General features: G+C 39.7%; 1 long non-coding RNA gene across 1 annotated transcript; it reads right to left on the bottom strand.

Moving 5' to 3' along the window:
• Window positions 1-12,627: 12,627 nt before the first annotated feature.
• Window positions 12,628-13,964, bottom strand: LOC309497704. Its single transcript, XR_014205663.1, has 2 exons — window positions 13,376-13,964; window positions 12,628-13,015 (listed from the first exon to the last, which is right to left on the bottom strand). It is a non-coding gene; the product is annotated as an uncharacterized lncRNA (long non-coding RNA).
• Between the last annotated feature and the right edge of the window lie 7,763 nt (window positions 13,965-21,727).

The raw sequence follows: 21,727 nt of genomic DNA, 5'->3' as shown, positions 1-21,727 counted from the left end.
AAGAGCAACATAAGTATGTTTTCTTTAAATACACTAAAACTTCACACAAATGGTATGATTGTGTTTAGCATATTTCTTAAAAATGTAACTAAGCATATATTTATTACCAATGTACTTATTGTGCACTTTTTAGAAATATATTAAAAGTATGCTTGTGTTTGGCATATTTCTTAAAAGTATAATTAAGCATATATTTATTACCAATGTACCTTTAGTGCATTTGTTAGAAATATATTAAAAGTATGCTTGTGTTTAGCATATTTCTTAAAAGTATAATTAAGCATTTATTTATTACCAATGTACTTGTAGTACATTTGTTAGAAATATATTACAATTATGCTTGTGTTTAGCATATTTCTTAAAAGTATAATTAAGCATATATTTATTACCAATGTACTTCTAGTGCATTTGTTAGATATGTATTAAAATTATGCTTGTGTTTAGCATATTTATTTAAAGTATAATTAAGCATATATTTATTACCAATGTACTTCAAGTATAGTTTTTAGAAATATATTAAAATGCAATTCAATGTATTTTTAATGCACTTCAAATAAGCATGTTGGTAATACAAATGTATTATAAACATACTACTTGTATTTCAAGTATATTTTTAATACATTTAATACTACGTCTTTTTCACCTGGGAGTAGAACATGTATAGTTAAACTCGATGAAGTGCTGTCATGGTTCTTGAATTCACTGTTTTCTTCTTGTCTCGTGTAGTTGTTGTTATGTGGGTGTGTGCGAGTGGGCGTTCTGCTCATTTCGGATTGATCAGCGATCCAGCTGATCTCAATCTCATCATCAGCTGCAGCCTATTCCCTCACCTTCATATACTCATTGCACTCTTCTCTCTTTGTCAGATCGTTGTTTGATGTCCTACGTGTGTGTTTGGTCCTGTTCCAGTCAGCGTTTCAGTTTTGTGCTCCAGTTCCTGTTCCGTGTTCATCTGGCTTATGTTCGTTGTCTGGATACCTCACCATTCACCTACTTCATCACGTCACTTCATCGACCGGATTGCTGACTATCTTGTCCCTGCGTCACCAGTCTTCCAGAGACTCTTGAGCTATCATTTTCTAATAAAAGAGTTTACTTGCATTCTTGCTTCCGCCTCATCGATCATGACAGAACGATCTGACCAAGCAATGGAAGCAGCGAGTAATCCGTTGGAAGAGTTCATTAACTCCAGCATTCTGCGCATGGACAATCAGGAGAAGAATCTGAACGACACGGCACGAGCTGTTCAAGCGCTGGTGACGCAGGTGTCCGAGCTCACCCAGCAAATACAACATCTGCGAGCTCCCACTGCGCCACCCACACCGGCCGTTCCCCCCACACCACCGGAGAGCGTTTCCCAGTCAGAGCCCCGCCTACCAGTTCCAGATTCATACGCCGGTGAGCCAAGCTTTTGTAGCTCATTTTTGACTCGATGCTTAATGCATTTCTCTCTCCAGCCCAGGACCTTTTGCAACGAACGAGCCAAGGTTGCGTTTGTGCTTACCCTTCTGACTGGGAAAGCAGCACTATGGGGGAAGGCGGTGTGGGAGAACCAAGACCCATGCTGCGCCTCGTTCCAGACACTCTCCGCCGAGATGAAGAGAGTTTTTGACCGAGCCGTCGCCGGGAGAGAGGCGGCCCGGATGCTCGCGGAACTCAAACAAGGAGAGAGGTCAGTGTCTGATTACTCGATTGAATTCAGGACTTTGGCGGCAGAGTGTCAATGGAACGAGGAGGCGCAGTGGGACATGTTCCTCCATGGGCTGGCTGACCGCGTCCAGAGAGAGATCTTTGCCCTGGACCTTCCTACTTCTCTTAATGGACTTGTAGAATTGGCTCTTCGAGTGGATGCGCAACTGACCAGGGTCGAACGACCGATGCTACCCAGCCGGGTTGTGGGAGGAGCCGACAGTCAGTGGTCCAGCGGCGGGGACGCGGTCAGCCCCGTTTACGATCATGAGCCTATGCAGGTCGGGCGAGCTCGGCTTTCCCGGGAGGAGAAGGAGAGGCGGAGGTCCCAAGGGCTCTGCCTGTACTGCGGAGCGGTGGGACACTACGCTTACAACTGTCCAGTAAAAGGCCAAGCCCGACAGTAAGTATGAGGCTACTGTCGGGTGGGATCTCCACTGAGAAGACCTCATCAACATCTACGCTCCTCCCAGTAAGACTAAGATGGTCAGCCCACAATTACGACTGTCAAGCACTGGTGGATTCCGGGGCGGAGGGTAATTTCATGGACCATTCATTTGCCTTGAATCCCCTACCTGGATGACATATTGATATTTTCATCTTCTATCCAGGAACACGTGCAGCACGTCCGGCGAGTGCTTCAGAGGTTGCTAGAGAATGGGCTTTTTGTCAAGGCGGAGAAATGCGCTTTTTACGCACAGTCCGTTTCTTTCCTAGGATACATTGTGTCGTCTGAGGGAATACGTATGGATCCTGAGAAGGTTAAGGCTGTGGTGGAATGGCCAAGTCCAGATTCCTGTAAGGCCCTACAGAGGTTTCTGGGGTTAGCCAATTTCTACCGGCGGTTTATTCGCAACTTCAGCCTACTAGCCTCGCCCCTGACTGCCTTGACCTCCCCCAGAACTACGTTCAGGTGGTCAGACGCAGCTGAGGCTGCGTTTGCCAAACTGAAAGGCCGCTTTGTTTCAGCCCCCATCCTCATTGTCCCTGATACATCACGTCAGTTCGTGGTGGAGGTCGACGCGTCAGAGGTGGGGGTAGGTGCAGTGATATCCCAGCGTTCTCCCACAGACGACAGGATGCGTCCGTGCGCGTTTTTGTCTCATCGTTTGTCCCCTGCCGAACGCAATTATGACATTGGTAACAGAGAGTTGTTGGCAGTCAAGTTAGCGTTGGAAGAATGGCGTCACTGGTTAGAAGGGTTGGGGGTACCTTTTATCGTCTGGACCGACCACAAGAATCTGGAATACATTAAAACTGCCAAAAGATTGAACTCCAGGCATGCTCGGTGGGCACTTTTTTTCGGACGTTTTGATTTTACTCTCTCGTACCGCCCGGGTTCCAAGAATATCAAACCCGATTCTTTATCGCGCATTTTTGACCGTTCCGAATGCCCGTCTACTCCCGAGTGCATTTTGGCCGAGACCCTATTTGTCTCCACACTCGTGTGGGAGGTCGAATTGAAGGTCAAGACGGCCTTAGAAGGAGTAACGCCTCCCCCCGGTTGCCCACCGAACCGTTGATTTGTACCGGAGGGAGGTCGACGCGTCAGAGGTGGGGGTAGGTGCAGTGATATCCCAGCGTTCTCCCACAGACAACAGGATGCATCCGTGCGCGTTTTTGTCTCATCGTTTGTCCCCTGACGAACGCAATTATGACATTGGTAACAGAGAGTTGTTGGCAGTCAAGTTAGCGTTGGAAGAATGGCATCACTGGTTAGAAGGGTTTGGGGGTACTTTTTATCGTCTGGACCGACCACAAGAATCTGGAATACATTAAAACTGCCAAAAGATTGAACTCCAGGCAGGCTCGGTGGCACTTTTTTTCTGACGTTTTGATTTTACTCTCTCGTACCGCCCGGGTTCCAAGAACATCAAACCTGATTCTTTATCGCGCATTTTTGACCGTTCCGAACGCCCGTCTACTCCCGAGTGCATTTTGCTCGAGACCCTATTTGTCTCCACACTCGTATGGGAGGTCGAATTGAAGGTCAAGACGGCCTTAGAAGGAGTAACGCCTCCGCCCGGTTGCCCACCGAACCGTTTATTTGTACCGGAGGGATTACGGTCTGACGTCATTCATTGTTCCAACGTGGCTTGTCATCCAGGAGTTAGTCGTACTAAGTTTTTGGTCAAGCAATGACTTTGGTGGCCACTTATGGTTCGCGATGTTCACAGTTTTGTTTTGGCTTGCTCAGCTTGTACCATTGGTAAGACCTCCAATCGACCCCCAGATGGGTTACTTCAACCGCTGCCTGTCCCTTCGAGACCCTGGTCCCATATTGCGCTAGATTTGATCACCGCCCTTCCGCCCTTCCGCCCTCTCAAGGTAACACGGTAGTTTTGACCGTGGTGGACCGGTTCTCGAAGGCGACCCATTTCTTTCCCTTGCCCAAATTACCCTCAGCCAAGGAGACAGCGTTGACCGTCGTTGATCACGTCTTTCGCTTACATGGCCTCCCGACAGACGTAGTTTCTGACAGAGGACCCCAATTTGTGTCCAAATTTTGGCAAGAGTTTTGTAAACTATTGGGAGCGACTGTCAGTCTGTCCTCAAGGTTCCATCCCCAGAGCAATGGTCAAACTGAGAAAGCCAACCAAGATCTGGAGAGAACGTTGCGATGTTTGGTCTCCAAGAATCCTTCCTCATGGAGCCAACAACTGTCAATGGTGGAGTACGCCCACAATACGTTACCAGTATCATCTACGGGCCTATCTCTGTTTGAGTGTAGTGTAGGTTACCAGCCACCAATTTTTCCTAGTCTGGAGTCCGAAGTCGCGGTTCCCTACGCTCACGCCTTCATCCAGAGGTGTCATCGCACCTGGACTAGAGCCCGTGAGACTCTACTCCAGGTAGGAGCACGCACCAAGGCCAAAGCCGATCGCCACCGGTCTAGGCCTCCCATATACGTCGTTGGTCAAAAAGTGTGGCTTTCTACCAGGAACATTCCTCTCCGCTCCGTCTCTAATAAACTTGCTCCCAAATTTATCGGCGCGTTCACTGTCACCAAGATCATTAGCCCGGTGGCAGTCCGCCTCAAACTCCCTCCAGTGTACAGGAGAATTCATCCCTTTTTCCATGTATCCAAAATAAAACCCGTGTTTCGTTCTTGTATTCCGCCAGTCCCGGTCCCCCCCCCCCCCCCCGCCGCGACTCGTAGAAGGGGAACCTACATATTCGGTTAATCGTATTCTGGACTCAAGGCGGAGGGGACGCGGATTCCAGTACTTGGTGGACTGGGAAGGTTACGGTCCGGAGGAGAGAAGTTGGGTACCTGCTAGAGACATCCTGGATCACTCCCTTATTGATGATTACAATCGACAGGTAAGGGAGTCTGGGAACACCAGGAGGCGACTGTCACGGTTCATGAATTCACTGTTTTCTTCTTGTCTCGTGTAGTTGTTGTTATGTGTGTGCGAGTGGGCGTTCCGCTCATTTCGGATTGATCAGCGATCCAGCTGATCTCAATCTCATCATCAGCTGCAGCCTATTCCCTCACCTTCATATACTCATTGCACTCTTCTCTCTTTGTCAGATCGTTGTTTGATGTCCTACGTGTGTGTTTGGTCCTGTTCCAGTCAGCGTTTCAGTTTCGTGCTCCAGTTCCTGTTCCGTGTTCATCTGGCTTATGTTCGTTGTCTGGATACCTCACCATTCACCTACTTCATCACGTCACTTCATCGACCGGATTGCTGCGTCACCAGTCTTCCAGAGACTCTTGAGCTATCATTTTCTAATAAAAGAGTTTACTTGCATTCTTGCTTCCGCCTCATCAATCATGACAAGTGCTATTGGAAGACATGTTGTCATAGCTTCTTGGCACATAACGGCTACCGTAGTTGCAACACACATTTGAAAAAGCGAGGCGCTAGAGAGCACTATTCATTTAAATGCAAAATACAATTTCACCGCTAGATGGGAGAAATTCCTACAAAGCGTACCTTTAAGGACTAACTTGTAGGGTCTTTAACAAAAAAAGCCTCCAAAATCGAGGAGGTCAAAGGTCATGCTTCCTGCTATAGTATCATCCATAGATATCAAATATAAACGCTAGATGTCTTATGGCGCAGTCACTTCCGGCATCACCGTTCGGCCATCTTGTCACAGGCAGGCTTAATGTAAGGTGAGTGATCAGCACGTACACAAATCCTCTTATCTCGCTGAAATCTTGACGGATTTACAAACGGTTTGGTTTCTTACAAACGTTATTAACGTGGCTATAATTCCGAATGCTTCAACATGTATGTTATAATTATTCATATGTATGCAGTGTATGTATGCAGTGTCATAACTACATCTCTGACGTTTATAACAAACCAAACCGTTTGAAAATCGGTAGAAAATTTAGCAAGTTATTTAAAAGTACATGCACCATTAAACGAGTGAGCGAGCTGTCTGTGGCAAGATGGCCGCCACGTGCGGACGTCGACCTCCATTGGCCAGCAGCGCGCACGAGACATCTAGCGTTTATATATGATATCTATGGTATCATCAGCTCTCCCCAAAGTCTATTCATGCGGCCACCAGACAGACAGCCTGTCGCATCAACAAATGCTAACATTTTAAACTTCTACATATATTTTGAGTAGATAACCAATAGTATATTCTCAGAAAAGGGTTTCACCCTGTGTGTTTCCACACTGATTAAGGATAGTTCGGGAGATACAAGAAAAGTAAAAATTATCTTATACATCTTATACGTGTAATAGATCATAGCTACCGTAGAAAAAGTAAGATCATGCTTTGAATTAAGACGAGTAAAATTAAATATTCGCTCAAGACAAACTGCCGTGTCATGGACCACAGAGGCACATCGCGTCTCTGAAAATGTGTGGTGATTTTCCAAATGATACAACTTAGTATAAATAAAAGCAATGTGGAGTCCTCGGATTTCTTAAAAACAAAACAACAACAACATTCTTACAAACTTTGACAACATGTTTCATGTTGTATGGACAAAAATATTGTATTTGGCAAAAATACAATATTTTTGTATAAATAAGATCTAAGGCATCTAAGCATAGTTTTTGCTTTTTTTTTTTTTTTTTTTAAGTTTTTGAACAGACGCTGTTTAGTAAAAATAATACCTTAGGTTAAATTTAGAAGAAGATAAATAGAAGATACGATTTTAATAAAACTTTAAAGATTTGATTTAACAGTCTTTTAATTTTAAAATATCTAATTAAAACTTTTAAGGTTATGCTTTTAAATGAATTTAGTATAAAACTCTGGATGTAGTATGCTCTGGAGCGCAGACTAGCTTTACTGTGACATTGTGTCCCAGAGGCTCATCTGGTCTGTAACTCCTCTCGTCTCTGTGAGGATCTGATGCTTCATTTCACACTGTGGTTTATCACTGTGAGGGTCTGGGATTGTTTTGTTTATGACAACTTAAACTATTTGCTTTTTGGATTGTTTTTTAACATTACATAAAGAACTACTTCACATCTCTGCAAATGTAAGGTGTTTTTATAAATATATTAATTTAGCTAAAACTATGTTTACATTTTTTAAATACATTTTAGTAAACATATGTTATTATTCATTGGTTGTATATTTTATGTATAATAATTTACAAAAAAAAATTTCAGAAGCGCGTGTGTGAGCGCGCGCAGAACGGCTTAGAAATTATATTAAATTATTTATTTATTTATAAATTTTTTTTTAAATGTACAAATGTAGTTTTCTGTGATGGTCGTGTTTAGGTGTACGGGATAGAATATGCAGTTACAGTACAAAAATCATTATGATTTTAAGCCCCCACCATAAAAATGTAAACCCCGCATGGACAAAAAAAAAATGCGATTGATGCGAAATGAGATTTAAGACGACTAAGTACAGTTTTTCAGCAATCGAAAGTTTTTGAACAGACATTGTTTAATAACAATTATACCTTAGGTCACCGTTAAACAAAATCATTACAGTAATCTTCTAAAAGATAAATAGAAGATGCGTAAAAGTTTTCATTTAAACAATCTTTCATTTTAAAAGATCATATTTAAACTTTTACGATTATGCTTTGAAATAAATTTAGTACGAACAAAACTTTGGCTCTGGAAAGGCGTTAGCAGACTAACATTACATATGCTGTGACATGATGCACAGAGGCTCATCTGGTCTGTCACAGTTTCTAAATGTTTTCATTGTTGCGCTCTCTCTCTCTCTCTGAAGATAGGCCTATGTGGTCATTTTCTCACAGATACAACTAAAGGAATTATTGAACATTTCACATGTGTGAGATGAATTGTGACACTTCAAATTTCGAATTATTTTACATACCCATGATAAATAAAAAATATACTTTAAGTTCAAGTCAAGTTTTTCCACAGACCATCGTTGTAGAATATTTGTGTTTATTAAGACTTTTAATAATTCATTGAATTGAATTTAAAACGTCTTTTTTTTTTATATCATTTAAACTTTTAAGATTATACTTTGAAATAAATTTAGCACTACCAAAACATTCACAATGTCTCATCAGACCGATAGACGAAGCACTATTTGATTGAAGCACAAAATGCGACAACGAAGACCCCGTACTGTTGCCCACCTTAAGACTTGTTTGCAGCAAGAATGGGACAAAATTACACCTGAAACACTTCATCACTTGGTGTCTTCAGTCCCTAAACGTCTTTTAAGTGTTGTGAAAAGGAATGGCAACATTACAAAGTGGCAAATGCTTTACTGTTCCAACTTTTTTTGAAATGTGTTGCAAGAACCAAAATAGGAATTTTGTTTTTATGGAAAAAAACCCCCAATAAAAATCATGAGGAACACATTAAATTATGTGCTGTTGTATTGTCTGCAATGAAATACAAGTCAAAGTACATTTAGAAATCGCTACTTTTTTTTTAATTTGTGTTTTCCATACTGTCCCAACTTTTTCTGATTTGGGGTTGTAATAGTATTTTTATGGTATAAAGAGAATCAGATTACGCTGAAGACCTTCAAGAAACTTTAGGATGACACCTGCCTCCTCAGGTGGTATAAGCAAGTCACCACTGCACTGAACACAACCAGGTCAGCAAAACCTAATCTCGAACACATAAGGCACAGTATACTGCTAACTACCAGCATGTCATGTGTACAGTCAGTCGGAGTGATAAAATAATTATAAATACTCACACATATCCACTCAGATACTCAAAAACTACAATGCCTCTTGTGCCAACATTTTTTTCTTTTTAATTCTTATTTTTTCGTCCCCACCCATTTCTTTCTCTTCTTTCCACCATTTTTACCATCCGTCTCTGTTGCATTCACCCAAACCTGAACCTGACCGAAAGTAAACTCCTTTGATCGACGTCTTTGAGCCAATCGGATGTCAAGAAAAACGAGGATCAGTCCAAGTTGGGAAGGGCCGCTCATATCCCCCCTCAAGATTGAAAGTATTGGTTTGGCCCAGTCTGAAACACACACACAGACACAGCGTTCCGCTGCAGCTGAGTATCATAATAAAAATAATAAAAAAACTCTTGACCACCGGCCGGTTCGGCCTGAAATGGACCGGCCGTTCGGTATTGTTCCCGGTATTCCCGATTGCCAAGCCGCCCCTGTCTGTAGGTGCAAGTCATCGCTTCAGTAAAGTAGACACTGTTTGCTTGAACTGAGAGATTTTGGGAGACTCTCCTGGGATTTCTTTGAGGTGTTTTGACAGAAGAGTTGCTGTCACTGGGTATGGAGATGAATACTCCAGATTCTCCACACAAGGCAGTGATGGCACATTTAAGTGAGTGAAGCACTGTTAAGAGTTCCTCCATAACTCCCCAGCTATCATCAGTCAGTTTGAGGGTTCGTGCATCTGATAGTTTAGTGAAAGCTCTGTCTGATAAGACAGCCGATATTGCCCATCTTTGCTCTGGTAAGCACTCGGACATATCATGAATAGAATTCCACCTAGTTCGGCAGTACTGCACTAATTTGTGCTCAGGCAAGTTCTGCAGTTGCTGCTTTTGATTCAGTGCTTGTGTCAATAGAATCTGTCTGCATCCTGCAAGACTTCAAGTTACGCCCCTTACAATTACGTCATTTCAAGTTACGCCCACTTCAAGTTACGCCCCTTCAAGTTACGTCATTTCAAGTTACGTCCACTTCAAGTTGCTCACTGTTTTTTTCGACTTAAAGCTGCGCTGCACAGACCGGTCGGTGTATGATATCAAAGTACCGCGAGAGCGATAAGAGCAAACAGACACTTCTGAATGCTTTTGAATCGCTCTTGCACGAGTTTAACATAAACAGAACAAACTGTTTCCCACACATAGTGCGGTGCGCCACAGAATCAACACCGGCCGCAACATATTGCGTTTCGTTATAAAAAATAAATAAAAAGTACGCTCGCTATTTAAAACACGTAGCGTATTCATTCAGCTGCATTTCCTTTCCTTGCTCTTGTAAGACTGAAAATACTGGTTGAGGCCTGATTTATGGGACAAAAGGGCCCGGCTGGCTAATTAACATTGGAACTCTCAGAAGCACATGAACTAACAACAAAGAACCCACACAAGAGCATGGTTTAATGCGAATGTTTATCATTGACTGTTATGCTTTTGGTGTCATTTGAAATGTCTCAAAGTGAGTGGTACAGATATCTCATATCCAGATAGATAAAATAAAAGGAAATAAGGTTTATAGAAGTTCATAGGGAACTGGTTTAGAGATAATGCCAGATAAGGCAACCCCCCTTCTGTGGGATAGAAGCCATTTGAGGGTGGTCTCACCCCATCCCCCTTGTCACCTGGACAGAGGATAAAGGAAGGTGTCCTGGCTCTCTCTGTCTCTTCTTCTTGGCTGGACGTGGAATTGGATAGGTGGTTTCTCTCTCTCTCTCTCTCCCTCTCTCTCTCTCTCTCTCTCTCTCTCTCTCTCTCTCTCTCTATCTCAGGTACAAGCTGGGTAAGATTCTTTGGTGTAACCAATGTATAACCATGTTCTAGATATTTGAATTGATTGTGGAATTGATCTCTGATATCTGAAATATTAAATTGCTACAATGTGATTATTCCAACTGGGTTTGACATTGTTTATTTAATGGTTAAAAGGAATAGTCAAACATTCGCTCACTTTTAGTGAGGCACAGATATTATTAAAACCTTTCATTTATGGAGTCAGATGAATTAACGAGTGAGTACATGATTAATGTATTGCAAATTTAACCAACCAATACTTTGCATGAGTGAGGACAGAACACGTGACAACCTTCCCCGTGTATTGGCGAACCGGCAGATTGGGCCAATATAGCGGGCCTTACACTCTCCCTCCGTCTCTCTGTCACTCACGCGTCTCTCTCACAAGCAATTTTTTGTCTTGCCTTATTTGATCGGTAAATGATGTAGAATGTAGATGACTGCTGTGCTTGCGATAGGAACGAGCAGAGAGAGAGAGAGCCGCGCGCGCGCGTCTTCAAACTGTCTGGCTCTCTCTCGCTCCCTCCCGCATATTAATCAAAATCAATTGAGAATTGACACGATGGTAAAGACCGAAGTTTCACGTGGAGCATTCGGATATTTTTTTCCTGAACTACCGCTGGGTGTGAATTGTGCTAAAAAAAATTAAAATAAAACTTTATGATTATATTATTATTATTATTGAAGAATAATGATCTTTGGTCTTATGTATGTCATTGGTAATTCATTGTGTGTCACTGGTGTTACTGTCTTTTTTTTTCTGTCACATTAAATAAAATATTACATGTGACATCGACATGATCATTTTACATCCATTTAATTCTGCATACACTCAAAAGTTAAGATTTAAACTAAGGATTGCATCATTAGGCTACTTGATTTTAACTGGTTTTCAAATATTTTCATCATTATAGCAAATACATGGTTGCACAAATGAACTAACATCATTCAACATACTTTTAACAAACATGATTAAAATAAATAAAACAATTTCTTTATTTGCTGAATTATTATTATTTTTCTGTACCTCTGACTACATGTGCTGAATTTTTTTTTTTGAAATAATATTTAATTAAAACCTTTAATATATTGCCAAGCTGTCATTTATGTGTATTCATAAAGTCAAAGGGTAATCTAATAATGTGGTTTAAATGTTAAACTTACGACATTACTAAATGTCTCTATACGAGCTGGCATCTTGCCGACAACATCTCATTTTGAGTTTGACATATCGTGTGGTTCTATGTGATTTGGACAACTTCAAGTTACGCCCACTTCAATTTACGCCCACTTCCTGTTACTCCCCTCTCTTGCAGTCCGCAGACAGACCCATCTCGCTTGTGTTGCAGTTGAGCTGTGATGGAAATGAGAAACAAGACGACTGGCAGATGCAACAACATGGTTTATGTGTAGAAGCTTGAAACCGTCATTTGTAGCGAGTTTGAAGCATGTGCGCAAAACACGGCTGAGAGTCCCACTCTAAAAATTTCGTGTTGGCAAGTACCATGTTGCTCGCATTGTCATGCATGCATGCAGTGATTTCTCCGCTTTATGTAAACAAAGTGCATATTGATGCAAATTTTGTTATTTGCTGGTTTTCGACTTAAAACTTGGTGAATTTGATTTCATTGTGTAGTATTAGTACTTTTTAAACAGGATTCTGTGATAACCGTGATCATTTTGGTCACTATAACCATGAAATGAAATGTTCATGCCATTTCATCTCTAGTTATGATCAACTAAAATCAACTATAATTGTGTTTTAACAGTATAATATGCAAAGTACAATTTTCTATAAAAAGAAATAATCTCTGATTCTGTTCTTTTCTCCGACATTTAAGGGTGACACATATTTAGGCCTACTAAAACAGTTTTGATAGTTGTTAATATGAGAGTTATGAGACATTATTTAAGAGATTTAAGTATTGTATTACATGAGTAGCTCTCGGCCACTTTCATTTTTAAAAAGTAGCTCTCAAATGAAAAAAGGTTGGAGACCCCTGACCTAATGAATGAAGATCCAGTTAGACAACTGTAGGAAAGATCAGGATCAGAAATTTATTTATAAGTGCTTTGTTCAGCTACTACTTTCAGTGCTGTGAAGACGTCAAACTTCCAATATGGTCAACAATGGGATTAATGCCAACCTGGCAATCCAAAGAAGATCTACATGTATAGGCTAACAGTATACAAACAGAATAGCATGAAAACAGTCATGCTTATGGAGTTGAATCCCCCCAAACTGTTCTCCATGTTCCAGTTGTAGGAGATCCATGAATGTCCAATTTACTGCGGGTCCATCTGTTCTGCCACCCCAATGCACCTTGCATATGTTGACAGACAGATAACTCCTCTGCCAATCACCACACTGAAGCAGATACCCAGTTCACTTCGTTTAATGGCTGACTGGAAGTAGGGTAAAACTGAAAGGAAAATATGATACAATAAACGTATGAATTTAAGTATACAGTATAAGGAATTTAACACAAATTGCTAGTATACAATGGCACATATGAAATAACAGTGTATAGGACTTCATACATGGATGTGAAATAAACTGACATCTCAAACTGTATACTGGCTCACTTCCAATTATATCAAAATGAGTGATTAACAATAAGTAAACATAGCAGCATAGATAATAGCATAGATGTGTGTGCCTGATAATTAACGCATGGTAAATGCACAGTACACATATGTATAAGGATCAGAATGAAATTTTACTCTAAACATAAAATACAATCAAACATAGTTGAATCATTTCTTAACATAAATGTACATACCAACGATAACTCCCGAAAGACAAGAAATGTAGCAGATTGCTCAGGATGAAAGCAGACTAAAGGATAGCTATCTTCCATGCAGCAGACTGAAGCTGGTCTAACATTGATGATGTCATCAAGTCACTGCTCTTAAAGGAGCCAGCACATATCCAACTTAACATCACATAAAGACAACACACCATCCATTGACACAGAAAGCATGTTCCTTAAATTAAGTTCCTTGGTGCCCTCCTGAAATTATAAAAAAATAAAATCAAAACAAAGTCCACCTCAAGAATGATAACGTTTTCATTCATGTTCACTCAGATTAGATGGTTTGTCTAAAGTAGTGATTCTCAAACTGTGGTCTGGGGACCACTGGTGGTATGCCAGATTACCAAAGAGGTCTGTGAGCAAAAGTCATCAACAAAAATTAGAAGACTGACATGGACTGTGACACTGTTGATCATTTCAATTCAATTCTCATGACTTGTTTTCTAATCATGCACATTATTAGCAGGTGAAGTTAGCCATGGTTTCAGAAGACTAAAATGGCCTTTATTTTTACATGCATAGGGATGATCATTAAGCCAAATATGTCAAGATTTATTTATTTATTTTAATTGGCTAAGTGGTCCTTGGTTTGAAAAAAAGTTTGAGAAACACATCTTAAGCCATAATAGTGAATGCTTGCAAATTGGGCCTATGTGATATGGTTAAGTGTCAAAATTGTTAACCTAAAATTGAGAAGCACAAAACAGATATTTGGAGTCTAATTATGAACTGGCCTACATTATTTAATTCAATTCAATTTTACTTTTAGCATAAAAATATGCAAGAAGCATAATGCATATTGAATGCTTTATACATAAAGTTATTTATAGCACTGCCTTCCATTCAGAATGCAGTAGGCCTATGCCTAGATGTCACCCACCCACAACATTTAAAAAAAACCAAAACATTCTGAGTTTAGTTTTTAACAGCAGATGGCACTGCGTGCTTTAGATGCCTTACACACACCACTTGAACCTACTATAAAATAATAATAATTCATAAAGTTTGAAAAGGTTGAAGCGAAGTACAAGGGTGTTTGCAGTGGGCTGTTTATGGAAGTAGAATAATGTCAAATGTTTTTGAAATAAAAAGCCTGTTGAATTGCACTACTTGAAAAAAAATAGGCATTGCATTAACCATGCTTGCATTTTAATGCATTGTATTTTTAGTGCTTACATTTTTATGGGCTGAAATTCAACATGGTTGAATATTTAAGCTGTGAATATTTCAATTAAAAACATTTCAAACACCTTTTCATTATTAAAAATTCAATAATCCATATTCACCTTTCATATTTCACTTCCAAAATATTCAAACTGTTTAAAAATACAACCAATAATATTCAACAGGCAATTTTCGGTCCATTTTATTTCGCTTTGCAAATTCGCTTCCACAAATTCAGTGGTTCAAATTCGACAGTAAATTCAACATTGACGTCCAGGAACTGCAGGAAAAGCAGTAGATTGCCGAGCATACTCTCCATCTGCTGTTAGTCGACCTCACCATCAGATGGTGCAAAAGCGCTTGTTGTTGACGAAGACATTCATTCATAAAATGAAAATGATTATCTGTGTCAGTATATGCGGAAAAGATGATAAACACACAAAAGCTGTGTTTATGTTTCATTCAATAACTTCATTGTTACTTTCCCTGTGTATTCTACATGTCATCAGCTTTCTCTACCATGAACAGGATTATAATCGGTTTCCCTCAATACCTCATACTCAAGGATTTCCCTTCCGTTGATACAGTGATATGAAAGACCAATCTTGCACCTTATTAGGGAAGTAGGCTGTAGGCTACAGCCTACAGGCAAGAAGATGGACTCAGAATATGAATTTAACGCGCAAAGTTTCATGCTGAGCGTTTCGTGATATACTGGCATAAAATCAACACATACATATATATATATATATATATATATATATATATATATATATATATATATATATATATATAGTATGCATACGTGTATTGCATTAGCTTAAACTGTCACAGCACTTGCATATTGTCCTCCTATTGTTAGTTTAACTGTAAACCGCTTTGGATAAAAGCTTCTGCTAAATGACTAAATGTAAAAATTGGCTTGACATTGGACATTCGCACATTTAGGGACCGTCTCTAAAGTTGCATACAACATTGGCATACACGTTTCTAACTTCAATAGCAAACTTAAATTTATTTGAATAAATATCAAAAATCCAAAGGGTGCGCATTATGCCTGACACTAAATGAACACTTTACAGTAGGTTTTATGACTGTAAGTCGTTCTATTCAAATGCTATCGGAGTTAGAAACGTGTATACCAAAGTCGTATACACTTTAGAGACGGTCCCTAAATGTTCGAATGTCCAACATCAAGCCATCTGTATGCCAATCTATCACTGTGAAACGCTCAGCATTAAGCTTTGCGCGTTATTCTGAGTCCATCTGCTTGCCTGCGAGTTTGGTCTTTTACATCACTGTAGTCCATTAAGCTACGTTAAGTTGTATATGTCCAGCAGGGGAATCCTTAAGTATTGAGGGAAACCCTAATAGCCTGCATGCAGCACATCCACAATATAAAGTTAAGGCAACTAAACAACCAAGAGAAATATATGTCAACCTCAAAAATGTAACATTGGATCTGTATATCCGCATCGGGGAATAACATTATAGGCCTAATCTCGTTCACGGTAGAGAAAGATGCATGTAGGCTACACAGGAAAAGTAACCGTGAAGACACTGAATTTAACATAAAACAGCCGTCATAATAATCACAAATACACTTACATTGCTGTAAATGAGTTTTATGAATGAATGACTTGTTCTAACTGTTGCTGGTCTTCAACACGCGCTTTTGCACCATCTGCTGGTGAGGTAGACTAACAGCAGATGGAGAGTATGCTCGGCAATCTACTGCTTTTCCTGCAGTTCTTGGACGTCAATGTTGAATTTACTGTCGAATTTGAACCACTGAATTTGTGGAAGCGAATTTGCAAAGCGAAATAAAATGGACCGAAAATTGCCTGTTGAATATTATTGGTTGTATTTTTAAACAGTTTGAATATTTTGGAAGTGAAATATGAAAGGTGAATATGGATTATTGAATTTTTAATAATGAAAAGGTGTTTGAAATGTTTTTAATTGAAATATTCACAGCTTAAATATTCAACCATGTTGAATTTCAGCCCATAAAAATGTAAGCACTAAAAATACAATGCATTAAAATGCAAGCATGGTTAATGCAATGCCTATTTTTTTTCAAGTAGTGCAATTCAACAGGCTTTTTATTTCAAAAACATTTGACATTATTCTACTTCCATAGCTGTTTACATTAATCTCGCGTCATAAAAGCATTATATCAAGTACATTCTCAGACTCAGCCGAACACACGAGCGCTCTTCTTTGTGAGCATTTGAGTGTGCGGTTAAAAACTAGCCTAGAGCGCCATCTGCAAAAACTAAGCTCAGAATCAATTCGCAATGCATTCGAAAAAAATTGGAATCAATCCAAGAATCGTGATGCATTGATATGAAGAGTTCAGATGCAAAAGCCTCTAAATGCCATCTGAAATTTTCTTATAGAATGATCATTTTTATCAAGCTTGTATATTTAAATTCAATAATTTCACTTAAATGGCAATGAAGATTACCTTTTAATTGTCATTTAATTGAAATCACTGAACTTAAATATACAAGCTTGATAAAAATTATCATTTTATAAGAAATTTCAGATGGCATTTAGAGGCTTTTGCATCTGAACTCTTCATATATTGTCCCAAATATTCATTAGGAAATAACATGAAAACACACAAAGCATTTTAACATATTCAAAGCATTTTAAATGTTACTTTGAGAGTCTTACCTTAAAATGCTCCAGCAAGTCTTCTGCCGTTGAGTGGCCCAAAAACTGAGAACCAAGATAGCGAGACCTGACAATCGGGGTGCTGGTCTCGTCGGTTGACCAATGTCTGACGTGCAAGTCCAACTGTTTCGTTTTCGTTGTTGTGTTCATGGACTCATCGAACATTATGATGAAAGCGTCCTTGTTTGCCCGTGTAATTAGTTCCTTCTTTAGGTATGGGGCAACACCAAATCGTTCTAAGTATGCAGTTTTGTCCCTTCCACATATGAACGTACTCGCACATGCTGAGTCAGGGAACATTGCTTGAAAAACTAGGCGGATGTCCTCATTTGAGGTGTACGAGTGGTGGCGGCTTACGGTTTGAAATACCCACGGTATTTCGGCCTTAAGTGTAGCTACATTCGCAAAGCTGCCGAAGGCATTGCTTTATGAAGTGGACGGCCTTGTGGAAGGCTGAGAGGTCGAAGTGCTCGGTTCAACAGGAGATGAGAACATACTTATGGGCAAACTACTTGCCTGCGACGACACATACTTCTTGTGCTTCTCTGCTTTCATGTGTGAATCGAGCGCTATGTGGCCCATTGTCCCCAGCTGTATCGTCTTTTTACATAAAGCACACCTCGCTTCATGACTACTGGCTGTTTGCTTCAGCCACCCCCGATAATTTTCGTCCTCCAACCAATTGTCATTAAACAAACATTTGCCCATGCTTGCGATTTCGCAAAATGTCATGGTGTCGAACCATCAACGTAACGCATTCATCAATCACTTACTCGTATGTCACCTATGGAATGATGCGGGTTGCACCCACATAGATCGAAGTGCTGCCCCCAAATGGTGCGCTGGTCAAATTGCACAAAAAAATTATAATAAAAAAGGATGACGAGTCGGACATGAAATTTAAGGTCCCACATGAAATTCGATAAGGAGGAAGACCTCCTTATCGAAAATTCCAGAATTCAAGACATTATGAATCGAAAATTTTATTTAAGACGTTTCAAGACTTTTTAAGGACCCGCGGGGACCCTGCCAACTGCCAAAAGGCTCGCCGTCTCTACCTTCTATCCACGCCCAGCGCCATTTATTTTTGAGTCCTTTATCTATGGGTAGGACATCATCCCCAGGCTTCATGAACTTGCGCTCCATGCTTTCTCCGACAACGCTAACATGACGTATGGATCTCAATCACACTGTGTTGCCAGGACCCACCCTGCTCTGCTTCTGATAGGCTTGTAATGTTAGTTACAGCTGCGTTCCTCTCATTTGATTGGTAGGTGAAATCAATTGACTCAAAAAAATATTAAACCGCATGCAAGTTCCCAAATTATTATTATTCTTTTCCTCACGACCGCACGCCGGAGATTCGGCACGGTGCCGGAATACTTTAAAGCCCTGTACAACCATAAAATTCCTTTCTTTTTCACATGACTGCATATGCCGTCAGGTCAAGGCAGCTGGTGTAGTTGTCTTTCAAAATCTCACGTGGCCCTCCTGTTTGGGATCGCACTTGGATGTAAACTGTGTAATTAAAAAAAAACTTTAAAAAAAAAAAAAAAAAAACTTGGTGTGTGGTTTGGTGTGCATAGTATCTGATTGGAATGCCCTTAAATAAATTGTTTTCCAAGGACACTTTTTGGAAAGACACCTAAATTTACCTTAAAAAAGCTTGCAGAATTTTTTTTGGGGGGTGTGCCTTTATCAAATATAAACACACACTCATATAAATATGAACATAATCATTTAGGTTATCCCTCTTTCTGATTGTATTAAATAATAATAAAAAACAGCCACTTCTTTGTCTATTTAAAGCTACAATATGTAAGATTTTTGTAATAAAAAATCCCTTGCACAGTATGATATATTTCCTGCAGTTGTGTACTTACAATATCCCAAAAGTTCCCAAAGATTTTGAATTTAAGAGAAATTCCAATTTTAATAATGGCTCGTCCCTGTCGCCCTGTCCCACTTGTCGCCTGTCAATGACGTAATATCCGCGTTATCCCTGGTTTCCGCTCGTACTGCCATAGTAACCATGGCGACAGACGTGGACAACTGCGTACGTCTAGCGCAGTGTTTCCCAACCGGGGTGCCTTCTGGCGAGAGCAGGGGTGCCTTGTAAAACCTCCATCAAACATTTAAAAATTGCAAAAATGTAAAAAAAAAAAAAAAAAAAGTTGTAAGTCTCTAATAACAACTAATAATGCGCACAAATCTATAATAAAAATGCAAATCATAAGTTTTCGGCGTTGAATTGCGGGGCTTGCGCGTGACTTTATTCCCGTGCCTCATTCCCAGTGCATCCACATAAAGCTGCCTATTTTTCATTGTTGCGCATACGGTCAAATACATACAAAAACACAACGTCCGTCTTGCCGCGTATTCACATAAACACATCGGTTATGTCCGTGCTGCTGTCAACGGTAACGCGTGCGATTAATGTTTTTCAGTTTAACGCGTTAAAAATATTTAACGCAATTAAAGCAGCACCCGTTTTTTTCTGTCATCCTTTGGCTAGCGTTACATTATATAATCACGTTATTCTTCATGCAAATGCTTTTAAACCATGCAAGCGAGAAAATACAAAAGAGAATGCGCTGTCTGTGATGCTGACACACGACGCACAGAACGATGCGTGCCAGAATCGACTTCTCTTTCGCTTTGAGTATCCTCATGAGAGTAGTCTTAAATTAGTTAAATAAAGTCTTAAATGAACGTTAAGAGATGTGAGAAAATGGGACGCGTGTGGGATCCACATGTGCAGCAGTGACATCAGAATCAAATAACACTTGCCATTAAACAGTTATTTGAAATATACTGTCTTTATGTTGTTTCTACATTAATTTGGAGATTAACTGTGAAATTATTACATAAAATATATTAAAAACAAGCTATCTTATGCAATTATAACGAAATTATCCCAATATAAACACACAAATACACTGAGTGAGCAAACATTTAGGTGAGATTTACAATGGTAATTGAGCAATGTTTATATATGAATAAAAGCCTTAATTAAATATGTCATCATGTAAAGTGATCTCTTCAGAAGAAATGAATGATTTCCTAGACTTTAAATGTATGGACAAAAAAATTGATAATATTAAAAATATCTATATGACAGTAGGCCTATACGGCAGTTCTTCCCTGTGGTATTGAAAATGTATACATTTCAAGGTATAGTATCATAGTAGTATCGTGACAACACTAGTGTAGGGTGCCACACATTTTTTTTCAATTTTCAAAGGGTGCCTTGACTGAAAAAAGGTTGGGAAACACTGGTCTAGCGGCACGCTCACGCTTTTGTTGTTTCGTTCAAACATTATGGAGCATGGCAAGCAGACTTTGGGCACAACGAGAACTAAAACGAGGATCAATATCAACGTGGCGTTTTCGAGATGCCGAGAGCTCCACGTCCGTGACAAACTTCGACTTGACAGGAACACACAAATGTAGAGGTGAGCAAATGTTCATAAAACTAATCAATGTTTATAGCTCAACATGATGAAATGTTAGAATATGATTAGTATGTTATTCTAATGTTGATCTAGCTTACTGCTAGTCTCATACAGACAAACTAACACATAGAATAACATAACTTTCAACACACTTAAATGCAGTTAGTGTGATAGTGTAGACCAAGTGAAACGACCTGTGTGAGTAGGAATTCAGCACTTGCAGGTAGTTCGGTAGAATAAAATGTCCTTATTCCTTTATATACACGGGTCTCGTGTGTGGTGCTGATATCTGTCTCTTGTTCGCAATCGCACCCTGCATCAAACAGATTCTATATGTTTGCACTTAATTATATTTATAGAATCTTAGAAATGTGATGGTAATTAGATTAATGTAGTGTCGATACATACCCTTATGAATGTATGTATGTGTATCTCCTTGTATATGACCTGACAAAAGTTAATATGTGACTAAGTGTATGACAGAGACAGAGGGTTTCCATTCAAGGGTATAATATGATAGACAAATCTAAACAATGTATTAGTTATGGCTGAGAGATATCTTCATTTAGCCTCCGCCTTGGGGGTGGAATAACTATAAAGAATGAAGGATGCGCCCACTCGTTGTCACACTCTGCAGGCACTTTGTAATGACTGTATGACTGCTGACCTTTCCTTGCAAGGGAATAAATAATTGTTAAAGACAATTGATCCATGTTTGTCTCTTATTCAGTTTTAGACAATTATTTGCCACCACACATTAAAAACATCAATGTATTCACTCATCCATAAACATCATTAGATCCTTCGGCATGACGACAACGTCGTCAACCTGTGCCTTTGTTATTGTAAGAGGTTAGCTACCCCTAACGGCGAAAAAAAATACACATTGTAGCTTTAAGCTTTTCATAATCTGTTCCCATAAAACTAAAGGTAATTTTAACATATGGCTTCAAAATAACAAACATATTATGTTTGTGCATTCTGTCATTAAAGATGACTCAAATAATGCAGTGCAATG

This window comes from Leuciscus leuciscus, assembly GCF_965113295.1.
Source record: "Leuciscus leuciscus genome assembly, chromosome: 4".
Classification (NCBI taxonomy): Eukaryota; Metazoa; Chordata; class Actinopteri; order Cypriniformes; family Leuciscidae; genus Leuciscus; species Leuciscus leuciscus.
This window is presented reverse-complemented; position numbering and strand designations above follow the sequence as displayed.